We start from the raw sequence: 6,850 nt of genomic DNA on the forward strand, positions 1-6,850 counted from the left end.
TATATATATATATATACACAGTATATATATATATATATATATATACACAGTATATATATATATATATATACACAGTATATATATATACATATATATACACAGTATATATATATACATATATATACACAGTATATATATATACACAGTATATATATATACACATATACACAGTATATATATATACACATATACACAGTATATATATATATACACATATACACAGTATATATATATATATATATATATATATATATATATATATATATATATATATATATATATATACACACAAATATACATATATATATATAGACAGAGAGACAGATATATAGATAGATATATAGACATAAAGATAAAGATAGAGAGATCTTTATAATCCAAAGAAAGAAATACACGTTAATGCGGAAAAATAATCATGCTTATTGTGATCTAGTCTTATACAAATAAGTTCGTTTTTTTTAGTAATGCCCCTCGATACGGTTCTCTTGTATGGCGATGCGCAATTAAGGCAGTCTCTGATTGGTCAAAGTCAGACTAAAGTATACAATACAATATTCATTTGTTGCATGTCTTTGCAACAGACATATTGCATGAGCCATTCGTGCGACAAGATCTTTTTTTTATATATTGTGCAACGTCTTGCTTCTGAAAAACGTATTTCAACATCAACATTCAAAAAGAAATCTAGTCACCTGGTCAACTTGGTCTGTGACAGCTACTGTATGTCTTCAGGTTGTGCGTCAGTTGAAACCTGGTACACAAAGAGAAAAATACATATAAAATTAAATTCTTAGTAACACGACTGACTGTACCTGTGCATTTACACAGTTACAGTACATACAGAACAATGAATAGGTTAAAGTAATGTGAATGCAAACTCATTTTATTTGCCATTACAAAAATAAATAAATAAATCTGTCTGCACTACAGGTTTGTGTAAATTGGTGACGTCTATTTTTCACAATGACACAAAAATAAGAAAATACACAGTCCTCAGAGTGTCCATACCTGACCAGAGTATGAATTGTGAGGACTGTATGTGTAACTCCAAGCCCTCAAAACGTATTTTAAACTCACAGTGTATAAATACACTGTCCTCAGAGTGTCAGTTATTCACAACTACGACATTGTGAGGACTGTGTATCTTGCGAGGGCTGCACAGTATTGACAAAACATGCGACATGGGTGTTTTATACAGTGATGGAGATTATTTTGACATTAAACATGGACCGAATATATATATCTTCATAATCTAATTAAAGAAATGCACGTACATGCGGAAAAATAATCATGCTCATTTTGATCTAGTTTTATCCAAATAAGGTTTTTTTTGTTAGTAATGCTCCTCGATACAATTCTCTTGTATGGCGATGCGCAATTAAGGTTGTCTCTGATTGGTCAAAATCAGACTCAAGTAGGGCCTGGCAATAAATCAAATTAATTGAATAAATTAAATTCAAATTGAATAGTTGAAAATTTGCTAAATCGTGAAATGTATTTTGTCTTCTGGATTATTAAAAACTGTTATAATGTTCTGTTACATCCAGATGTTATTGTGAGTTGAAATTTTGCACAAGTGGTGGCAGAATGCTGGATGGTTGGTTTAAAAGACTTTTTATTTAATTTTTTGGCCATATCGCTTAGCCTCAGACTAAAGTATACAAACAATCCAATATCCATTTGTTGCACGTCTTTGCAATGCACATATTGCATGAGCCATTCGTGCGCCAAGATATTTTCCACATATTGTGCAGCCCTAGTATCTCCACCCTCCACTAATGTCTTGCTTCTGAAAACTGATTTCAACAACATTCAAAAAGAAATCTAGTCACCTGGTCAACTTTGGCGCAGTCTGTGATAGCGGTGTCTTCATCAGGTTGTGCTTCAGTGGAAACCTGGGGTAGATGAATAGAAAAATACCAATACAATTAAATTCTTACTAAGACTAGACTGCTATACTGTAATTTCATGTAATCATGAATGTGCGACCAGTAATTCTAGTATGTCACATGTATGAAACAATATCCAAATGTCATGATAAGCAATCACGATATGATAATCAACATGATATTGTGAGGTTAGCGATACTCACGATAACTGTAAAAGTAAAATAAAAAAATAAGTCACAATATTGTAAAAAAATGAAATAAAAACAAAAAAAATTATATTGAGAAAAGAATGTACTTTTGCTTTTGAGTTATAATTAATCTTTTATGTTTTGTCAAACCTTGCACGATAACCCCCCCACCCCCAAAAAAAACAAAATTAAGTGTGACAACACACCATATAAACATACCATAGTGTTTTTCCATTGTAGTGAAATTCAAACATGAAAACCTTCTGGGCATCATGATACACTCTCAGCCTGTTTTCACGTTCCTGTTTGCTTATAACTTCTCCTCGATATTCAGTAGGAAAGACTCCCTTCTGAAAGGAGCAGGAACTGAACACTCCTCGACCTTACAAAGAAAAAGGGATACAACAGAAATATTTCATTATAACAGTAATGAAAACTAGGCCCATACTAAAGAATCTTTTACCAATACTCACCTTTGAATGAATTAATATATTTTATGGTGAAGCCATCCTTGTCTTTACCTAAGGATGAAAAATATGCTACCTCTTCTTTGGGTTTAACTTTTGCCCTCTGTGGCCTCATGACTGACATATCTCACTGAAGATAATGATCTAAAGCTATAGAAAAAAATGAGTTTCAATCAGTTTGATAGGTAACTTGGTGCAGATGTTTTGAAGTTGACTTTCTGTGGACCATAATATCCTGTGCAGTGTGCAGTAAATGTGCCAACGAAAATAAAATAGTGGATAGCACAGCTCTGCTAAATATTTGCATAAATTAAATGTAATGAACACTAACAGACTTTACTGAAATATTTCTATTTAAAGAACAAATTTAAGTAAACACAAATGCAGCAATTTACCAATACTTCATTTATACTGTACTGGTAATACTAAACCATTGTATATTTTCACATCACAAACCAGCCTATCAAACCAGCCTGTTATTGCTTTCCTCTTAAAAATTTCAATTAGCATTTATCTTACTCAACAGACGGTTAGCTCTGCTATGCTAACTGAGCTAACCGTCGCTAACAAAAGCGTAGCAATTCTAAATAATTAGCTGCAACCATCATAATCAACAGATGGTTAGGTATGCTAACGTTAGCTTAGCTGCACTTACACTGGACTTGCATTATAAATCATTTTCAGCAATGTACACAAGCGACCAACATTAAAATAAACAAGTTTCTGGAGGAAAAATTCGAGCTTCAAACCTACCTCATTAGCACAGCTACACTGCCATCACGTCTCGTGAAGTAATTAGAGCCGGGGGCGGTTCTCTATCGGGGCTGCTAGATGACGTCACTTCCGTACTCCGGGCAATATAATAAATCACATTTAAATCAACAAATTGGTTCAGTGTTGGATTATGAACTTTGTTGATAAGAGTGGCTATTGTTCTATGATTTACAGTGTCAATTAAAAAAAAAAAATAGATCACATTTAAAATTAACCCGAAAGGCTCATATACTAAATTAATTACCACAGACGAAAACAAAGGATATTATTGCTAGAATTATAGATAATTTTGTAATCGTTTAATGTGATTTCAGTTTGCTTTTTTAAAAAGTTATTTTTTTTTTTTTCATTAACGAAAATGTTTTTTTGCTTTAGTAAATAAAATAACCTTGCTGCTGTCACACAGTTGCTGTCCGAGGATGTTTTGGTACTATACTTTAGTAATGGACGCATGTGTTTTTTGGCAAAATTGTGAGCGAGCCCAGTAACTTGGCTTAGAAGCAACCCTGCAAATGAATGGTCACATGATGCTTTACTGTTGGCATGAAGCAGGACTGATGGTAGCGCTCATCTTTTCTTCTCCAGACAAGCATTTTTCCGGATGCCCCAAACAGTTGGAAAGGGGGTTAATCAGAGAAAATAACTGTAACTCTTTTTTCCTTATTTTGGTCTGTGTTTATGGAATCCCTTTTTCACTGGTCACACCAGGCCATCCTCCAAAAGTCTTACTCCCTCACCATGAGTGTAGATGGACTCATACCTGCTTACTGCCATTCCTGAGCAAGCTCTACACTGGTGGTGATGTCCTTATCCCTGCAGCTGAATCAACTTTGGGAGATAGTCCTGGCTTTTGCTGGATTTTCTTGGGTGCCCTGAAGCCTTCTTCACTTAAAGTTTGTAAGGTCACTAAAGGAAATTACTTTAATTTTCATGGCAAATAGGGACTTTGCAATTCATCTAATCACTATAACATTCTGGAGTACATGTACATGCAAATTGCCATCATAAAAAAACAATAATAAGTCAGCACTGCAGATTCTTAGAAAATCAATGTCATTCTCAAAACATTTGGCCGCTGGTGTACAGAAAGATGTTATACTGTAAAGGCAGGGTGGGATGTTAAATGATGAATTAATGTACGGCACTGACAGTTTCTCTGTCTCTGCTGTTAACCATTGTACATTTTTAAATAAACAACCACTGAAATAATTAAATACTGAAATATATAATTAAATATCGTAGGGTATTTCATTATTTAATTATTTACTTAGGAAATGGTGGCTGCAAAAAAAAAAAAAAAAGGCTCTGTGTCTACAGACAAACATTCACAATACACAGCATTTTGAGAAAAAACTGAATTATGGAGACGTGCGTAATTGTGAGGACAGGTGATGGTCAGCCAATCAAATGCTGTGAAATATACACTGGTGTGAATTATTCATGAAGTGGTGCATTACAAGGACCTTCCTACAGGGGGCGCCATCAAATACACAAAAATACACAAATTCACGTAATTATGCTTTACAAGGACATTGGCTAAAACTTTGGATTTAAGCCTTCTACAGCCCTAGAAGCACTTCTGCATTGAAATAATTATGAGGACATGGGCTGTGTCCTCATAATTCAAAATGTCCTCGCAGCACGGCATGTATTCAGGTGAAATGTCCTCATAATACACAAAGGCAAACACACACACACACACACACACACGCACACACACACACACACACACACACACACACACACACACACACACGTTAGGAAGTAACAACATGATTGAGGAGCAAAATAGCAGACTAGTAATGAAAATAATGTGTTGTGTTGAGTACTAAAAGGTAAAAAAACGTTTCACATATCCTGGTGTAAGTAAGGAACACTTAATTTCACTCGACTAGACAGACATGCCCCGTGAATGTACTGAGGACGACTCGCTCCGCTAGTCTGCAGGGGGGGGGGAGGTCGGTCGAGGTGGATCAAACCATTTTCAATCAAATGGGGCGTGTACTTTATTTTTGTTGTTTGAATATTACTTTTAAACTCTATGGTTTATATATATATATATATATATATATATATATATATATATAATGGCTATAAGTATCTAGCTTGTTAAAAAGAAAACTATATATATATACAGTTTATATATATATAATGACTATAAGTATCTAGCTTGTTAAAAAGAAAACTATATATATATATATATATACTCAAACATTTTGGGGGTGCTATTGTTCACACCCAAAAATGGGCTAATATGTTGAGAATATCTGTCAATTCTATTCTTTTTTGATTACATAAAATGAGTTAATTGTATAGTACTATTGTCAGTTGTCGTAGTGTAGTTGTTTGCATGTCTGCCTTACAGTTTAAATATTCTGGATTCAAATCGGCCTAGAGTCTGCATGCGTTCCACTTGCTTGCTTGGGTATTTGCCATAGGCTTTACTTTGTTTACCTTCTTTTGTAGTCTTGCAATCGTACAGATCATTTTAGTTTCCTTTGTTCAGATTAGGTTTTGTTTCCTGTCTGGTCTTTTTCTCCACCTGGTCTCATCCGTTCCACGGAGTCTCAAGGTTCTTGCTCCAGAGGCATAAGTCCTGAGGTTGCCTTCCGATTATGCTTATTCGGACCCGTCCTGTGGCCGCCTCTTTACCCTTCTTTGGTGGCATATGTCCTGGGCTTGCCTGTCAAACATTCTTCAGTCCCTTCTGTCTGTTTGTCCAAGCACCTTCCCAGACGTCCACAAGACTGGCCGTGGTGGACTTCTTCCTGTCATTCTGGATAACCTTCTGAATGAGTTGTTCAAGACTGTACTCTTGTCCTCGTACCCACTCCCATCACCCCCCCTCCCCCCCCCAAAAAAACCTTTAGAGAGGGCAAATAGAAATAAAACATCAGAGACTACGTAGTTGCACAATTGTGTGACCATCTATACTCACCCCGATTGACGGGGTAATAATAACAATAGTTATAATCAGATTTATATGCCTGGCAAAGTCGTCATTTTCTTACCCAGAAGCCACAGTTAAACAAGCAGCCAACTCTTGACGTCTGCTGAAATAGTTTTTGCCGAGTGACAAAGTGGCCCGAATGATCAATTTTGTCTGTCAAAAATATTTTAACCTTTTTGTATATGTACTGTACAAGCCTTAATAGAGGTTAACTGTGTTGTACAGACCCTTGAGAGGAATAAGCAGTTACGAAAATGGATGCATGTGTTATACAGTATACATATATAATGTCCAATTTTGTGACACTATTTTGTGATCAAGGGTTTTCGACAAAGATGGTTTATTGAGAAGTTCACTAATTGGCTTGGATTTCTTAGGCCATTCTGATATTTAACCCCAGCATATCTTTCATGTTTTGTCAAGAGCTTCAATTATAAATGTACTATCTGTGTCTTGCTCATTGAGGGCAGACACGCTGTGAAGCAATAAATAATAGAACAAGGGACAGCTACTTTTAAAAATAGCCATTCTTTTGTATTATTTTTAAATTGTTGAGTGGCCGTTTAACATTATTGTTCATTA

At 35.0% G+C, this 6,850-nt stretch overlaps 1 long non-coding RNA gene across 4 annotated transcripts in view; it reads right to left on the reverse strand.

The window, feature by feature from the left end:
* The window catches only part of LOC144055338 (uncharacterized), a 9,591-nt gene extending 4,569 nt beyond the window's left edge, over positions 1–5,022 (reverse strand). For 2 of the 4 annotated variants that reach the window (XR_013294840.1, XR_013294839.1), the window contains exons 1-4: positions 2,551–5,022; positions 2,297–2,459; positions 1,833–1,895; positions 693–751 (exon numbers count right to left, since the gene is read on the reverse strand). This is a non-coding gene — a long non-coding RNA (uncharacterized LOC144055338). The remainder of the gene's footprint in view (positions 1–692; positions 752–1,832; positions 1,896–2,296; positions 2,460–2,550) is intronic. The other 2 variants (XR_013294842.1, XR_013294841.1) reach the window with 1 other exon arrangement.
* Between the last annotated feature and the right edge of the window lie 1,828 nt (positions 5,023–6,850).

This window comes from Vanacampus margaritifer, chromosome 7, assembly GCF_051991255.1.
Source record: "Vanacampus margaritifer isolate UIUO_Vmar chromosome 7, RoL_Vmar_1.0, whole genome shotgun sequence".
Lineage (NCBI taxonomy): Eukaryota > Metazoa > Chordata > Actinopteri > Syngnathiformes > Syngnathidae > Vanacampus > Vanacampus margaritifer.